General features: G+C 38.8%; 3 non-coding genes across 3 annotated transcripts; all 3 read right to left on the bottom strand.

Annotated features, from left to right (window-relative positions):
- Positions 1-6,263: 6,263 nt before the first annotated feature.
- TRNAN-GUU (transfer RNA asparagine (anticodon GUU)) lies at positions 6,264-6,335 on the bottom strand. Its single transcript has one exon. It is a non-coding gene; the product is annotated as a tRNA-Asn (tRNA).
- A 4,748-nt stretch (positions 6,336-11,083) lies between these two features.
- On the bottom strand, positions 11,084-11,174 carry LOC149821084 (small nucleolar RNA snoR1). Its single transcript, XR_016426897.1, has one exon. It is a non-coding gene; the product is annotated as a small nucleolar RNA snoR1 (small nucleolar RNA).
- Positions 11,175-11,284: 110 nt separating this feature from the next.
- LOC149821083 (small nucleolar RNA snoR1) lies at positions 11,285-11,379 on the bottom strand. The gene has a single exon (XR_016426899.1). It is a non-coding gene; the product is annotated as a small nucleolar RNA snoR1 (small nucleolar RNA).
- Positions 11,380-18,970: the final 7,591 nt, after the last annotated feature.

Raw genomic sequence — 18,970 nt, 5'->3', positions numbered from 1 at the left:
TCGCAAATTTTCAAAACGAAGGCGAGTAATTTTCAAAACTATTTTCAAAAATTTTGGTTGAGTTTGACTCGCAAAATCGTTTCTTCTCTCTCGCAGAGGGAGGGGAAAAATTTTGTGATGATAACAGGTGGGACGGGGCAAGACGGGGATCAAGGCTAGGCGGAGGAAAGCGTAAGTCCATCCCCACCTCCATCCTTGCTCGGGTTTTGATTTTAACCTCCATCTCCACCTTCATCCCCGTTTCATGTCCTCCATCCCCGGTCCAAATGGGGTGAGGCAGGGCGGGGGCCGTTTCTCAGAAGTCCACTACCATCTCTATATTTGAGTGTATCACTGCACTTGATTGCCCTCCATCTTTGGGTACAGCCTGCCAGCTGTGGGGCCCAACAAAAGATGGAGGGCGGTCAGGTGCAGCTAGGGGTGTCAATAGATAGACTTGAACCCGACCTGTACCAAACCCTATAGGGTCAGGTTAGGGTTTGGTGATAAACAAAGAGGTTTGATTAGAATAATATACGAAGTTGGGTATGGTTTATGAAATTTCATATTAGAACCGGGCCGGATCTGAGTTCCAAATAAGATCTGAAACTTTTTAATGTAAAAAAGATAAAAAATATTATTTGTCTCATGATCTGGTTCATGCAATCCTTATAGAATCCGAGTATAGTTTTTCTTATAGTAGATCTGATTGGACTTAAATCCGAACAGGTGCTAGCATCTTAAATCAAATCTGGGTATAGTTTGACCTGAGTCCAAACCAAACCTGACCCATTGACACCCCTAGGTGCAGCGACACACTCGAAAGTATCAAAAGTATGCAATGTAATTGCACCTGATCTTCAGTCTCTCAACCATTTGGCTGTAAATTGGCAAGCCTTACTTTTATGGTCAAACTTTTAGTCTCTTCTGCTCACCAGAGAGTACAGCCAGCTTCAACCCGGTGGCACGGCTATCAATGATTGGATCGAGTACCTTTTTCAAGGTACCCGCCGTAATCGGCCGATCACTGAGCGATTTGAATTAGGTCAATAATTTGTTAGAGCTCTTCACCCGCACGGTCATACCAATCATACAGATAGGCCATTTTTTTCTAGAATCTTGGCAGTAAACTGCAAAAGACCAAACCTTCATTTTCAAAAATAAAGAAAAAAGATTGAGGGTATAAAATTTCTTCAAAACTTTCAAAGTAAGCAACAAACTTATTTGTTTGCTGGTCAATCATTCTCACAAAGTTGATACGGACTTAACGATAGTGGAAAATAAAGTAATATTTTAGTAAACACCAATCTTGATCAAGCATGAGGGAGACATAAACCCTATCAAGACTCCAAAGTTAAGCATGTTCACATTAATTAAAGCATAAAAACTAATAAGTCCCACACAAATCTCTCCTAATAACCAACTTTAGTATGAGTTGTATCTCATGTGATTTTGAATGACATGAGATTTAGAAAGTAAATCTCATTTGAATAGTACCCTAAAAGTAACCAAACAAAAAAAAAATTGGCACAAAACATGAAAAGCAAATTTCATAAAAAGATGAGTTGACACGTACCAAAAAGTATGATTTAGAAAGGGAATCTCGTTTGTATGTGGTAGTCTCATGAGATTTTGAAGTGAATCTCTTTAGAACAGTATTTTCACTTTTCAAAAATACAACCAAACTTACCTTAAGTTGAGCATTCTCGCTTTGACTAAAGTATGGGGAGCCTCCAAGAAATTTGATTACCAAATTAATTAGCTAAAAAAAATAATTAATAAGACAAAGGACAAAGTATAAATAATTCAAGGAAGGACATGTTCGGCTTTATTAGATATTATTATTTGATATCCTTTTCCAAGGCTTTTGTAGTTTAGTTAAGAAAAGAAGATTGATAAGTAGAAGGATGAGAGTGACCCTCAACCTTTTTTTTATCATGGAAGCGTGTGAAATGGCCCCCTTTGGGATACTCCAAGAGCCATTACATAATGTTTTTGGGTTTCCTTTTGGACAATTAAGAAGTTCATGCATATTTCAAATGGGAATCAACTTTCTTGTGATTTTGACACACCGGCCTAGTGGGGCTGACCCACTTCGGTCAGTCTCTGTTTGAAAACTGACAGTTCGGGGGTGGGGGGGGGGGGGAGTTTATATGTATTTGGAATAAGAGCTAGGAGGTGGTAGCTATCAAATCCATGATTTAAACTCGTCTTCCTCTCTCAAATTCATAAACTGTCGTCTCAGTTGTCACTTTCCAAACATCTATAACTAAAGTAGTTTGATAATGCTTTTAGCAAATGCATAAACTCAGCCGCGCCGCGGAAGGGGGCAACATTTTTTTATAATAAAATAAAATATAAAACTAAAATATATCAGGATTTTGCTTAAAGGGTGGCAACAAAAATTTATAATAAAATAAAATAAAAAACTAAAATATAAAGGGGGTAATATAAATTTTTATAATAAAATAATATTTTTTTCAAAACTTTCTTAAAGAGGCAAATTTTTTTTATAATAATATAATATATAAAACTAAAATATATCCAGGATTTTGCTTAAAGGGGCAAAAAAATTTATACTAAAATAAAATATAAAAAGGGGCAATATAAAATTTTGTAAAAAAATAATAAAAAATTTCAAAACTTTACCCCTCCCCAACTTACTCAATCCCAAAAAAAGCTAAACTGAATGCAACTTTGCCTTTCTCGTACAAAGGTAAAGCAGCTCTTAGATGGGGAACTGCATCCTTTTATGTGTTGTGACTTCTATCATGACTATTCATGCATCTCTTATCAGCATATTGATGTTGTTGAAATTTGTTCGGTAAACAGAGTCCATGAGTGGGTAATCCCTTCTGCATGTAAGGTGAAACAGGAGGTTTTTGGAGGTCAAAGGGGGGTGCTTACTGAGTTTTATACTGATGGGACAATGACCATAGGTATGGCAAACTAAGACCAGTATGGTTAGGTTTCTGTTGTTGGTGTGATTTCTCAATGGAATAAATTGAAAAAAAAACGTGTTGAATGCCACTGTATTGGCAAAGAATGAGCTCATGGAGTTTTACGCTGTCAAGACAGTGACCGTATGTCAGGTAGAGCCAGCACGGAGCTAGGTCTATGTTCCTGAGGACAGTTTCTCCATGTAAATATCAGCAACAACAAACTTGTCACCGATCAACCAAGTCCTAAATTGGCTTCTTATATATAATCTTGCAAATGTTGTTCCTAAATTGGCTTCTTATATCATATTTTAATGTAAATTTTTACTTTTATTATGAAAGTTTGGTGTATCGTGGGCTATTGATTTTTATGTTCTTTAAAAATCTATATAAAACATATAAAAAATTCTTGCGAAAAAACTGCCATTATCATGTTCGTAAGGTCAGATATATAATTCTCAAAAAAATCATCAGATTCTTGAAGCATAAATTTTTTTTTTGAGATAAAATAAAAAATGGCTACAATTATTAATAAAAATCTATTTCATATGGACAAATCAAACTATTTGCTGCAGTCAGGGCTGGGCTGGACTGGGCTACAAAAATGGATAAAAATCTATTTCATATGGAATCAGGGCTGGGCTAGGACTGGGCTTTAAACCCCCCCGGACGGGTTGGCGGGTCAGCATACCTCAACCCGAACCCGACCCGTTTATTAAATGGATCGGCTGTCGCAAACACAAACCCGACCTGTTTGTTAAATGGGTAACCCGACACAACCCGCCAACCCATTTAATAAATGGGTTGGGTCGGGTAAACGGGTGGCGGGTTAGCGGGCGGGTTGGCGGGTCGGGTTGGCAGGTTGACCCGCCCGCCTAACCCGTTTATTAAACGGGTTGGCATACCCCTAACACGAACCCGACCCGTTTAATAAACGGGTTAGGCGGGTCGACCCGTTTATTAAACGGGTTAGTTTAAGCCCAACCCAAACCCACCTAAGGGGGGGGTTGGCGGGTCGTGTCAGGTTTTGCCACCCCTAATTATAAGTATATGAAAATGAATTGAGTTACTAATAATAGTTCATGATCATGTGTCTTTTTTTGGCTAAGCTTTAGGGAAAACCCGGTATAGTGAGCCCTCAAGAAAACACCCAAAAACGCTCGGATCCCACCAGGTACACATAGCTTTGTCTTTCACAGAAGCACATGCTACGATTCGAACTTGGAATGCAGAGTTAGCACCACCTTCCAGCCCTGCAGCCGCCACATGATCAGACCTCTTGGGTCTCTCCATGTATTCTTACCAGCGTGGGGTCGCCTGCATGGCCAGCAGGGTGGTTATGAGGGTGATGAGATGTAGGCAACGGATCAAACCCCACTGGTGTACAGGTGTGTTCATGGCTTTCAGAGGTGGGCCTCGTAAGGCAAGGTCATCATGGGTCCCACCCAGGATTTTCCTCGCTTGGATAAGGGTTCCTCATCATAAAAAAAAAGATGTGTTTTTTGTGTGTAGTGTGTCAATTCTTTTGAGTAGTATATCCGAAAATGTCCGGTGATTCTTTCTTTATATTGGCACCACCCAGTTGAAAAATCAGGACGCCACCAAATCCGGCCACCTCCTAAAATCCTATCAACGTACCAGTGTCCTACATATGACACAAATATTCATGTGTAGCTAAATATGACCCATCTCATGATCCCAACCGTCCTTAGAAATTAATGGTCATCAATCTGGATTCTGGACCGTCTAAATGGTAGGCAGACCCAAGCTAAGTTTGATACTTGTGAGTAGGGGTGGCAATCGGGTTGGCGGGTCGACCCGACGGGTTGGCGGGTCAGCATACCTCAACCCAAACCCGACCCGTTTATTAAACGGGTCGGCTGTGGCAAACACGAACCCAACCCGTTTAATAAACGGGTAACCTGACACGATCCGCCAACCCATTTAATAAATGGGTTGGGTCGGGTAAACGGGTTCTCAGGTTGGCGGGTCGGGTTGGCGGGTTGATGGGTCGGGTTGACGGGTTGGAAGACGGGTTGGTGGGTCGGGTTGGCGGGTTGACCCACCCGCCTAACCCGTTTATTAAACGGGTCAGCCGGGTTGGCGGGTTGGCATACCCCCAACCCAAACCCGACCTGTTTAATAAACGGGTTACGCGGATCGACCCGTTTATTAAACGGGTTGGCTTAAGCCCAACCCGAACCCGCCTAAGAGGCGGGTTGGCGGGTCGGGTTGGCAGGTCGTGTCAGGTTTTGCCACCCCTACTTGTGAGGGTACTCTATTTACCTCAACGATTTTTCTGCAACGACTTTCTCAACTGTACAAGTATTTATCTCTGTAGTCTTTTTTAGTAAAGAAAACGAATTGGATTGAGGTTTTGATAGATAAACAATTAAATATTTAAAGGAACTTAAAATTCAACAGCTTCTATGATGCATTAAAAAGTTTATAATGAAAAGAAAAATTTATATTCAAAATTAACAATTACATTTAAACATGTTTTTTTTTTGGCCCACCAGTTATACAACCATATATCATTGAGATTGAGATTCTAATTTGCAACGTCTCAACACAAGGTGGAGTATAGTAACTGCTCCTGCCAGACAAGTGGAACCCCCGGTTGGTACATTTAAACATGTTTTTTTTCTTTTTTAAAGGCAAGCTGGAGTTAATCAGACCCCTACCAGTTATAAAAGTTAGCATTGGGATTCGAACTTGCAACATAACAACACAAGGTGACGTGCACTAGCGGCTCCTACCAGTCAAGCTGAGCCCCGATTGATATTTAAACATATTTCTTACTCAAAGAAACCATAGTTGCTAGAGATGGGTACTAAGTGTTGGTACAAGTATGCAATTTCTTAAAAGGATTTCAGTACAGCTTTATTCGAAATGCGTGATGGTATGTTTTCAAAAGATGGTATAGGTTTTCAATAACATTAATATGACACGTTCTCTCAAAGAAAAATAAAAAAGCATTATCATGATCCTAAAAACAATAATGCTTTAGAATAAGCATGAGTGATCAAATGGAATAAAGCGGCTCGATAAGAACCTATACCCAAAGCTAACATAATGTATCCCAATTGAGACATCGTGGAATAAGCTAAACTTCTCTTAATATCTCTTTGAGCAAGAGCCAAGGTAGCTCCTAATAGTACCGTTATTATACCTATCAAAGAAATGATATTCATTATGTAAGGTATGCCTATGAAAAGAGGAAGAAGCCGAGCTTTCTCAAATATCGCAGAACAGAATGTCATACGATGAGATAGAATGCAATAGAAACAAAGACAGGGAACGGGTTACCTACTCCTAACGGTCAAAGCGAGCCCCTTCATTAATCTCCCCAAGTAGGATTCGAACCTACGACCAATCGGTTAACAGCCGACCGCTCTACCACTGAGCTACTGAGGAACAACGGGAGATTAGATCTCATAGAGTTTAACTCCCGTTCTCAACCCATGACCAATATGAGCATTATTTTGTGTTTATTACGACTATTCAACTCTCAAAAAAATAGTTTATTCCTTCACAAGTGTTACATGAAAAACAGTTTATAGTTTCATATTAAGGTTGCGTTTGGCGCCCCTTCTGAAGGCCGAGTGGTGGTGGTTACCCACGATCTGGATAGCATCCCCCTAAGCTTTTCTTTCCAATAAACTCGCACAACACTTTGTGCCTATAAAAGGGGTATCATGAGTGACCCTCAAATCCAGTGAAAATAAAGAAATACAGTAAAAATACAAACGAAAAACAGAAAGATAAAAACAGGTTGAGAGCCTTACCTTTCATCCGATGTTTTTTCATTCGGTGAGGAAACAAATCCTGCACACGGACTGCATCCAGCAGCCTGCGCGCGTGGAGGGCAGCAGTCCAGCTGAGGAGAAGCTTTCTCATGTTCAGCCATCACCAACAGCTTTCCTTGCTCCAGCCACCGCCAGCCATCAATTTCGGTTCACCGATGGCGGCATCAAGTATGCCTTCCTTCTGTTTTTTGTTTATGCACAGGCGAAACCCAACAATGGGTTATGAGCCCACGCACACTACAACAAAGCAGTAGATTAGCGACGACCACATTCCGTCGCTAATCCGTCGCTAACCGTCGCTAATCCGTCGCTAACATGGTTAGCGACGGATTAGCGACAACGAGGCGACAGTATGCTTACGTCGCGAATATTTCGACGCTAACTAACGACAGAATTATTCCGTCGCCAAGTCCGTCGCTAATTGCGATGGAATAACGAGCGCTATATTCCGTCGCCAATCCGCCGGTACTAAACAGCAACCACGGCTTGGCGACGGATTTACTTCCGTCGCTATGCCGTCGCTAGATTAATATGAATAGCGACGGATGGTTCCGTCGCAAACACGAAAAAAAATTTAAAAAAATTTATTTGAAAATTAAATACCGAGAACTGTACAATTTCTATTTCCTGTACAATTTATATTTCCTGTAAATAAAAAACAAACCACACAAAAAAATTCATATAACAAGAATCTACAACAATTAATCGTTCCACCTTAAAATTAAGAAGTTTAATTATTTACAATTCAACAATTACAATTAGGAAAAATAAAAAAAATAGAACTTCTTCAACACAATCCTCTAATCATCGCCAAGATTTTGTGCGTCTTCTTGTTCATTGTCTTTATCTGTCCCTTCAGCTCCACTACCCTGATTATCGCTAGCAGCCTACACAAGAAAAGAACAATCAGTATTGATAAACAAAATATAATGAAATAAATTACACACTATATGTGATTCTATCATGTGCTCATGTGTGATCTAAGGCAATAAAAAAACTCTATATGTGATTCTATCATGCTCATATGTGCTCTAAGGCAGACAAAAAGTTATATATATATATGTGATTCTATCATGCTTATATGTGTGCTAAGGCAGTCAAAAAATTAAATATGTGATTATAGCATGTTCATATGTGTTCTAAGGCATCTAAAAAAACTCTATATGTGATTCTACCATGCTCAGATATGCTTTAAGGCAGGCAAAAAACTATATATGTGATTCGATCATGCTCGTATGTGTGCTAAGGCAGTAAAAAAACTGAATATGTGAATATAGCATGCTCATATGTGCTCTAAGGCAGGCAAAGCCAAAAATTTTATATGTGATTCTATCATAAATGATATATAACATGTTCATATGTGTTCTAAGGCAGTAAAAAAACTCTATATGTTATTATAGCATGCTCATATGTGTGCTAAGGCAGTCAAAAAACTGAATATGTGATTATAATATGCTCATATGTGTTCTTAGGCAGTCAAAAAATTGAATATGTGATTATAGCATGCTCATATGTGTTCTAATGTAGTGAAAAAAACTTTATATGTGATTCTATCATGCTCATATGTGCTCTAAGGCAAACAAAAAGTTATATATATATATGTGATTCATATATATATATATATATATAACTGGTGAAGTGTTCATATTACTCCCAAACTCGAACACGCGACCTTTTTTGGGTTCACCTGCTACAGTCACCCATGCTGTAGGATCAAATGATGGATGCTGAGTAGCGTCATCGCCATATCGCTCTACCATCTGTTGCTCATATGCCTCCTACAAAATAATGTTTAAAGTATTCATTAATAATTAATGATAACATTATGATAACTTGCATATATATTGCAATGATTATTAATAGAATTAATACATACCGTTGTCGTTCTCGCCTTCTCTAATACGAAGACTCCCGTGGTCTTCTGTTTATGTGTTTCTACAAACACATCCTTATATGGTACACTGCCTCCTTTTTCTGCTTCCTGCGAAGTTAAATGACAAAAGATTTAGTACACAAGTTTGCAACAATACTTATAAAATTAATATTATATATTGATGAGTTACCATTTTCTTTAGGTGGCTCCCAAATGTCTTAGATCCACCTGTGTGTAGATGGGCTTCGGGCATCTTCGATCGATTTTGTGCAGCCTTCGCAGAGCGATTTCTAAATGCATCTCCCGCCCACTTATCGCACATTTCATCCCAGTAATCTCTCCTGATAGTAATAGGACCATGGCCCTTCCACAGTAATGGATCATCTACTACGCCAGATGCTTTTTTTGCTGCAGTCTTCATAGTGTGCAGCATGTCTGCAAATCGATTGACAGTCACCTTCTGCCACACCTTCCTTGCATCATTTTCTTCCACCGTAGTTGCGAAGCGATTCGAAGCCTACAAATATTTTCAGAAAGTTAGTAGACATTGCTTAAATAAATTAAATATGAAACACATTAACTATGAGGAACAACTGTATACCATGAATGAGGACCACAATCTGTCTAACACCTCCTTTGGGTACTCTTTCCAAAGTGGCTCATTAGCATCTCTAAGTAAATAATAAAATCTACTAGCTGCATCGTTTGGTGATTCTTCATCTACGGCAGTTCTTACATCACTAGAACTCATAGCAGAACCCAGTTCTGTTCCTGCGGCATCAAATATCAAATTCGTATATGGATTATCGTGCACCACATTCACCCGTGTATCAAAATCGTTTCTAAATTCTTCTCAATGAAACGTCCAGTTCTGATAATCACTCACAAAACCCTTCCTGTATAGGTGATGTCTAACGCCATGAGGTTCTACAAATCGATTATTCTTACAAATCTTGCAGGGACACCTAATCCGACCTGTGGGATCTACCGTACTGACACTTGCCGTTGCAAATTCAATAAAACTGTCAACACCATCCATATATTCATGCGATAACTCATTGTCCACTATCCTACGGTACATCCATTCACGGTTTGCAGTCATTCTGTCGTATGATGTTACGAATAGTATCCTAACCAGTTAAAAGAGAACCATCAGAATGCTATGATGAAGAAAATATCAAATTTATCATGCAATATATGATGTCATACAATCACAAGAATTATGATGCATGCATTGATAACTTAATATTTTCATGTGCAAACAATTCATGACACGATACATTAATTTGAAGCATGCTTTCAGTATTCAATTTTACATGGAAGACATAATCAAATTGAAAGTAACTGCATGTAAGCATGGATACAATCACATCAAACATTGCAATACATCGAAATAATTCATATCAAACAAATGTCAAACATGTACTTGCAGCAAACACACTTCAATATCCCACTAACTACTACCATGCATAGCATGGACTCCGTACTCCAAAAATAAGAACACTTCCATATTCATACATTAAAATCATGCTCAGCATGATCTCCGAACTCCAACAAAGCAGTCCTAGATATCAACAACTAAGTGAGTGTGTGAACAATAAAGTGTTACATTCAATAAATTAAATAACATGTGATGCGCTTGCATCACTTACTCACCATGGGTATTTACCCGATTTGCATTGTTTTTGTCACTTACTTACCACGGGTGGCGGGGCACAAGCGAGTTCCGTTGAGAAATCTGCAAAAAACACTATGTTAAAATGAATATTGAAGCTAATTAGGGAAACACAAACACTTATGCAATGCAAAAAACAACTAAACTGTTGATGATATATCTAATGATGAAATGCGATGAAATAAAGTGTGCAAGTAATGTACTGCAATGGATATTGAAGCTAATTAGGGAAACACAAACACTTATGCAAAGGAAGCAAAAAGACTAAACAAAGAAAAATAGAACAAAGAAAAATTAGGAAATGGATCATAAATTGTTTATCTCTGCTCAACGGACGATCTATAGAAGATCATTCTTATACAAGAGGTGACAAAACAAAAATTTCATAAACCAGTACAGAGAAATACTAAACAACCACTTGCCTAACAGATTATAAAAAAGAGAGACACACTAAGAAACCATTTGCAAAATATACAATAAACTAAACCACAACCAATTAAAAATGGGATAATGATATACTCTCTTTAGGATTTCTCTGTTCCCATTTTCTCAATCAAAATCTTTTAAAACTCATATTTTTCTATCATGCCCTTTGTTTCCCCAATCATTAAAAGAAATAAAGGGAAAGGAAAATTAAACTGAATAGAAGGAAAATAATGACAAAAATCCTTTTCTTAACACAAACATGGCACAAGATGTTACATCTTCCCATCCAACAAACATTAGCCCAAACAAATATTCCAAATAATAACACTTGGAAAACAAACTGGTAATTCGGTTAAAACCTCAAAAAGATTATAGAAAATAGGTCAGATAGTCGCTTGCATGTGCTCAAGGAACAACTTCAAGAGATAGTTTTCATACAAGAGGTGTCAGAAGAAGAAATAATCATCATGGACATAACATAAATAAATAAAAAAATATAGAAAAATTGCGGGAGATAATGTAAGAAAGATGTCGCATGAAAACCATAAAACAAAATGCAAAAAATAACAGAAATGGAGGAAATCGCTCAGAACAGTTTGCTTATCTCTGCTCAAAGAACAAGCTTTGAAAGTTGTTCTCGTACAAGAGGTGTCAGAAGAAGCATTGAACATCATGGAAAAAATGAAAAAGAAGACATAATCATAAAAAGATAGTTTCGGAGGAAGCAAAAATGCAGATGAGGAATCGGAGGAAGAAGAAGAAGAAGAAAATGAAGATGCAAATGATTACCTGCGCGTCGCCGGGCGGTGGCGGGAGGCTGACGGGGAGCGGCGGCTGGCGAGCGGTGGACGGCTGGCGAGCGGTGGACGGCTGGCGAGCGGTGGACGGGGAGCGGCGGCTGGCGAGCGGTGGACGGGGAGCGGCGGCTGGCGAGCGGCGGCGGCCGGGCGGTGGCGAGAGCCGACGGGCGGCGGGAGGGAGAGGGCGGCGGGCGGGAGCAAGACAGCGAAACAGGAAAAAGAGAAAGAGGGATGGGATTAGGGATTTACGCGACATTTAGCGACGGCTTAGCGACGGAATAATTCCGTCGCTAAGCCGTCGTAAATCAAAATACCAAAAAAGCGACGGAATATATTCTGTCGCTACGCCATCGCTAATTAGCGACGGATTAGCGACGACAGAGTTCCCTCTCTAAATCCATCGCTAAAATGGTGTTCTTGTAATAAGAATTAGCGACAAAAAATTGCAGTCGCTAATCCGTCGCTAAGTAGTGACAGATTAGCGATAAAAGTTGTTTCCTCGCTAATCCGTCGCGAATTAGCGACAGATTGTATCTCTAGCTAATCTGTCGCTAATTAGCGACGGAAAAAATCCATCCCAAATTTCCGTCGCTAATTAACAATTTTCTTGTAGTGGCATGCCGTTGCGCTTATGCCCATCAGACCAGGACTTTTTCTGGCGGGATCGCCGCCTGAAGGCTACCCTTTTCTTCCCCTTTATTCAACCTTGAAAGGGTCGATTTTTTAAGGGCAGAAAGGGGCAAATGCCTCCATTGGGACCAAGCCGATGATCTATGGTCATTTTCTGATATGATGTCGGTAGTGGAGCCAGCTATTTCTCGAAAATGCCCAAAATAAAAAAAAAAGAACTTTTACCTCCATTTGGGTGATGATCGAGGTGGTTATCTGCTGACAGGGGCTTTTCCTGTTTCTTCTCCCTTGCAGGGCGTTGCTCATAGGCCCCATCGTTTTGTCGGTGATATCGTCGACCATGGCAGTTGTCGGCATATCTGCTATATACTGGACTGCCATGGAAACAGTCTCCTACCTGTCGTCGGTCAGGGCTGACGGATACAATAAAGGTAGTAGAGGCTTCCATTCCTTTTTTCGACGGAGTTGTCGGCCCTGATCGGTTGTCGAACCATCGACAACGATGCTCTTTGAGAGAGGGAGAGAGAGAAAGGTGGAACCGAGTTTGGGGTTTTTTAAAACCCTAACTCGTAAAGCGAGTTTTTATACTCTCGGGTCGGGTCCATGACTGGGCCTGACCCTACCCGTTCGTAATGATTCATTCAAAATGGATTGGATCCTAGTTTTGGGAGAAGGATCCGGTAACTCTAGAAACCAATCCATTTATTTTTGGATCTGAATCAGGTGCTTATCTGGATCTGAGTCCGAATACTTGATACCGATCCATAAAGTTTTATGGATCGAATTTGGATTTTTTTATGAGACTTCCAAGGATCTGACGATCCATATCCATTTTTTGTTTGGATTTGGGTCGGGTTTTGTGAAACCCGATCTGGGCTCTGGATCCATACCCGATCCATTGTATCCTTATGGATCAGGTTATTGTTCGGATTTGAATCAGTCAACCCATACCAACCCATAACGTCTATTCAGGTTGGATCCAGATATGGAGCTACGAGTCTCATAACCCGAATCTGAATACCTCTGAGTCTCTGGATCAGATTCGGGTAAGCTGGATCCGGTTCTGTCTGTGATAGATTCAAAATTTGGTTAAAACCGGATTATATGGTTCTGGATCTAACAACATGACAAAACCAGAGCCACTGTACTGTAATAGTGCCTGAACCGTTTCAGCCGATTTGGATTAATCCTGAACCAATTTGGGTCTCTCTAGAATCGGTTCTCAGTCATTTGAGATTGTTTCAGTGCTACAAGGACTGGTTCAAACTGTTATAGACCTGATACAATATGTTTTTAAATCGATTCAGAGGTTTAATAACTGGTTCATATGGTTTTAGGACCGGTTGAGGGGTTTTATAACCGGTTCATATGATTTTAGTACCGGTTCAAGGGGTTTTATCATCGGTTAGTGAGGTTTTAGAACTGGTTTGGGAGTCATTTAACCAATTCATCCAGTTTTGGAACCGGTTCGGGGGTCCTTTTGATCAGTTCTTTGCATTTTGAGATTGGTTCAAGGGATTATGTCACCGATTCAGAGGTTTTATAGTCGATTCATAAGGATTGAGAACCGATTCAATAGATTGGTGATCGGTTCAAGCTTTTATTTCATCGATTTATCAATTTTTTGATATGAATAATGATTTTTCTTTGGTCTATGGGCATAAGCATTAAGTTACAACATGTTTAAAGTGTTGTTTTATTATTTTATGAATATTCAATATTATCATTAAGGATAGTTAGATGATTTAGTGTATTCACATCACCAAAGTGACTGAATACACGTATGTTGTCAAAAAAAAATCTAGTACTATCATACAGTTTTAACCAATATTATTGTTGTACTTAGATTCATGAAACGATAAATGATTCAAAGGAAGTTTTATTGTGTTTAGACTTTAAGTAGGGTAAAATAAGGTAAATGTGTCGAGATGCATCGCACATGTGTTTCCAAAGGTACATTATGTTGATTGTCTAATCATCGCCAAGATTTTGTGCGTCTTCTTGTTTGTTGCCTTGATCTGTCCCTTCAGCTCCGCTACGCTGATTATCGCTAGCAACCTACACAAGAAAAGAACAGTCAGTATTGATAAACAAAATATATTGAAATAAATTATACACTATATATGATTCTATCATATGCTCATATGTGTTCTAAGGCAGTAAAAAAACTCTATATGTGATTCTATCATGCTCATATGTGCTCTAAGGCAGGCAAAAAACTCTATATGTGATTCTATCATGAATGATATGTGTTCTAAGGCAGTAAAAAAACTCTATATATGATTATATCATGCTCATATGTGTTCTAAGACAGCCAGAAAAACTTTATATGTGATTATACCATGCTCATATGTGCTCTAAGGCAGGCAAAAAAGTTATATATGTGATTCGATCATGCTCATATGTATTCTAAGGCAGTCAAAAAACTGAATATGTAATTATAGCATGCTCATATGTGTTCTAAGGCAGTCAGAAAAACTCTATATGTGATTCTATCATGCTCATATGTGCTGTAAGGCAAAGCAAAAAACTTTATATGTGATTCTGTCATGAATGATATATGTTCTAAGGTAGTAAAAAAACTCTATATGTGATTCTAGCATGCTCATGTGTTTTAAGGCAGTCAAAAAACTGAATATGTGATTATAGCAAGCTCATATGTGTTCTAAGGCAGTCAAAAAAACTTTATATGTGATTCTATCATGCTCATATGTGCTCTAAGGCAGGCAAAAAACTTTATATGTGATTATAGCATGCTCATATGTGCTCTAAGGCAGGCAAAAAACTCCATATGTGATTCTACTATGCGCATATGTGCTCTATGGCAGACAAAAAGCTATATATGTGATTCAATCATGCTCATATGTGTTCTAAGGCAGTCAAAAAACTGAATATGTGATTATAGCATGCTCATATGTGTTCTAAGGCAGTCAGAAAAATTCTATATGTGATTCTACCATGCTCATATGTGCTCTAAGGCAGGCAAAAAGTTGTATATGTGATTCTAGCATGCTCATATGTGTTCTACGGTAGTCAAAAAACTGAATATGTGATTATAGCATGCTCATATGTATTCTAAGGCAGTAAAAAAAACTGAATATGTTAAGGCAATCAAAGTTACATGAAATTTAACGACATGCAATATATTGCATGAAACTTTCATACCTTAGAGAGCCCTACAATCGAAGTTCCCCTGTTCAGCAAAAAATTATTGAACTCAGCTCGGAGAACGTCGGCGACAGTTTCATGGAAGTAGTCATGCATTGTGTCCTTAACGATCTGGCGTACATCATCACCGGAAAGGATAGGATGTTGCTTGGAGCTTATGTCGACGGAAGAAGTTTGTGAGCCGTAACTGGAAGAAGCAATAACAGGTGAAGTGTTCATATTACTCCCAAACCCGAACACACGACCCTTTTTGGGTTCACCTGCTGCAGTCACCCATGATGCAGGATCAAATAATGGATGTTGGGTAGCGTCATCGCCATATCGCTCTACCATATGTTCCTCATATGCCTCCTACAAAATAATGTTTAAAGTATGCATTAATAATTAATGATAACATTATGATAACTTGCATATTGCAATGATTATTAATAGAATAAATACATACCGTTGTCGTTCTCGCCTTCTCTGATACGAAGTCTCCCATGGTCTTCTGTTTATGTGTTTCAACAAACACATCCTTATATGGTACAATGCCTCCTTTTTCTGCTTTCTGCGAAGTTAAATGATAAAAGATTTAGTTAACAAATTTGCAACAATACTTATAAAATTAATATTATATATTGATGAGTTACCATTTTCTTCAGGTGACTCCCAAATGTCTTAGATCCACCTGTGTGTAGATGGGCTTCGGGCATTTTCGCTCGATTTTGTGCAGCCTTTGCAGAGCGATTTCGAAATGCATCCCCCGCCCACTTATCGCATATTCTATCCCAATAATCTCTCCTGATAGTAATAGGATCATGACCCTTCCACTTTAGTGGATCATCTATTCCGCCAGATATTTTTTTTGCTGCAGTCTTCATATTGTGCAGCATGTCTGCAAATCGATTGACAACCACCTTTTGCCACACTTTCCTTGCATCATTTTCCTCCACCGTAGTTGTGAAGCGATTCAAAGCCTACAAATATTTTCAGAAAGTTAGTAGACATGACTAAAAAAAATTAAATATGAAACACATTAACTATGAGAAACAACTGTGTACCGTGAATGAGGACCACAATCTATCTATCACCTCTTTTGGATACTCTTTTCATTAAGCAACTTGTCCTGGTAGATGTTGAAGAAGTGAATTCCTAATCTCGCGTACTACTTCTTGTGGCTCAAACCTCATGCTGTATATGAATTGGTACACAATAAATATCAATATAAAATATTCATAAGATATGCAATAATTGAAAATGAAATACTTACGGTCGATTATCGATATATACTATTCAAATGAGTCTTCTTGTGCCAGACTGAGAAGACCCTGCATCCTGTGTTGGCTCCTGACTTGTGTGATCAACTGGTGTAGGTGGGTCGTGTAAAGGCGAAACATCATCTATAAAAAAATATGTTAGAAATTCTCATAATGCGCATTTCAACTAATCAAGCATCCAATTAGTTAAATGATATACTTATCACAGGAGCCTGTGAAGATGAAGGCTGTGTCTGGCTACTACTGGATGAACGACCACTGTAACCTCCACGAACCATATTCTAACAAATAACAAATGTATTACAATGCATTCAAATCATTCGTATCAAGTATTACAATACATTCAAATAATTCAAATCATTCACATCAAGTATTGCAATACAACTCATTCATTCGCATCAAGTATTACAATACATAAAAATAATTCAAATCATTCACATCAAGTATTGCAATGCATTCAAATAATTCGTATCAAGTATTACAATACATTCAAATAATTCAAATCATTCACATCAAGTATTGCAATACAACTCATTCATTTGCATCAAGTATTACAATACATAAAAATAATTCAAATCATTCACATCAAGTATTGCAATGCATTCAAATCATTCGTATTAAGTATTACAATACATTCAAATAATTCAAATCATTCGCATCAAGTATTGCAATACAACTCATTCATTCGCATCAAGTATTACAATACATAAAAATAATTCAAATCATTCACATCAAGTATTGCAATACTTTCAAATAGAGGTTTGTATTACAAGATTTTGCTCACTAGCTTGAGAATTCTTCTTCGTCACTTATTTGAGTTTCTTCTTCTTCTTCTTCTTCTTCATTGTTTATCCATCCACTTGGTATATCATTTGGATCACATTCTTCTATGAATGTTTCATCGACCAATTGAGATATGACATGCATATCATGCGCAACATCGTGACCATAAGAGAAGTCATAGATATCATCTGATTGATAGTAATTGTGACGCCCCCAGATTTCCCGACTTGTAAAATCCTTTAAAAATCCTTTGAATTTAGGGTAAACTTTTTTTTTTTGAAAACAAGTGCGCAAGTGTGGAAGTACTGAAAAGGAAAAACAAGCGGCAAACTCCGGTGCGAGTCGCAGGAGTGAAACAACAGTTAATTGAAATGACTTTTATTAATTCATTTACAAATAATACAACAATCTCTCTTTTACAAAACAACAACTGACAAGATTTCAAAGTTTCCAGAAGTGTGGGTTCAGAGTCCGCTGCTGCACATCGGGCTCCATCGCACGCCTAAGCAAACACCTGTATCCCCATAAAACGGGGTCAATACTCTTTCGAGCTGGTGAGAAATCAACCAAACAGTCTAATTGCACAATTCATTATATGAATAGAGGTATGCATCAAAGAACATAATAAACCAATATCATGCAGGACCGGTAAAGTACTGTGAACTGTAACAAGCTAAAGTAATTGTAAAGCAAGTACTCAAAGCAGTAACAGACTGTAACAAGTGTTGTACAAGTAAAGCAACTAAGCAACAACTGAAACAAGTAAAGTAACTGAAGTAAAGTCTACAGAACAAGTAAAGTAGAAACTACAGTAAGTCAGCTGTTTGGTTAGTCTTTAAGTTCTTCTGATTACTCCTTTGGGTACGCGAAGGAACCTCGCATTCTGTGAGACATGCACCCGGAGTCTGTTATTCAATTCTAGTGTGATAACCAGGGAAGCTACAGACCGAGTCAACCTCATGCGAGCAGCATACAGCTGGGAGAAACCACTTGCATAGGCAAGGATTGCAATCCATACTACTGCAGTAGTGAGGTCCTAAAAAGGCAACCTCGGCCTCCCTGACTCTGAGTGACTGGAGGCCAAAGGACGCTACAACTCTTGTCAAAACACGTGTCGTAGTAACGACGAGTCACTCAGGGTTGTACCATCCACCCTCTCCAAGGTGAATCGTTTTGTGAATGGGGCGAAGCAGGATTATCTTTCTTAGGCTCATGTTCAGTCATATCTCTCAACAAGGAATTTGCCTCGTGGTCCCCGCGGGGTACACAAAACGAGGACTTGGCCTGCCCATCCACGTGCTCAGCCTCACACGGCCAACAGAGCACACTGCTCGTGAAAGCAGTCACAACACCATATTATTTATTTCTGATTCATGGTATGTCACACAAGAGTCCATTCACAACACAAGGGCCACTGCCCAAGGACTCCAACTGAGCCCAAAACAAGTCATTTACATTTATACCCTATGGTGTTATATTTTCAGTCTTTTCATTTCATAAAGTAAGTGCACCTAGTGCGCTTACCAATGCCTCAAGCCATGTACCTCCTCAAGGTATGCACTACTCAGTAACAGTGTCAGGATGTGCCACGTGCAAGGTGTAAAAGCATCACATGTTTACTAACTTTTG

This window comes from Nuphar pumila, chromosome 12, assembly GCF_984573655.1.
Source record: "Nuphar pumila chromosome 12, dmNupPumi1.hap1.1, whole genome shotgun sequence".
Classification (NCBI taxonomy): domain Eukaryota; kingdom Viridiplantae; phylum Streptophyta; class Magnoliopsida; order Nymphaeales; family Nymphaeaceae; genus Nuphar; species Nuphar pumila.
This window is presented reverse-complemented; position numbering and strand designations above follow the sequence as displayed.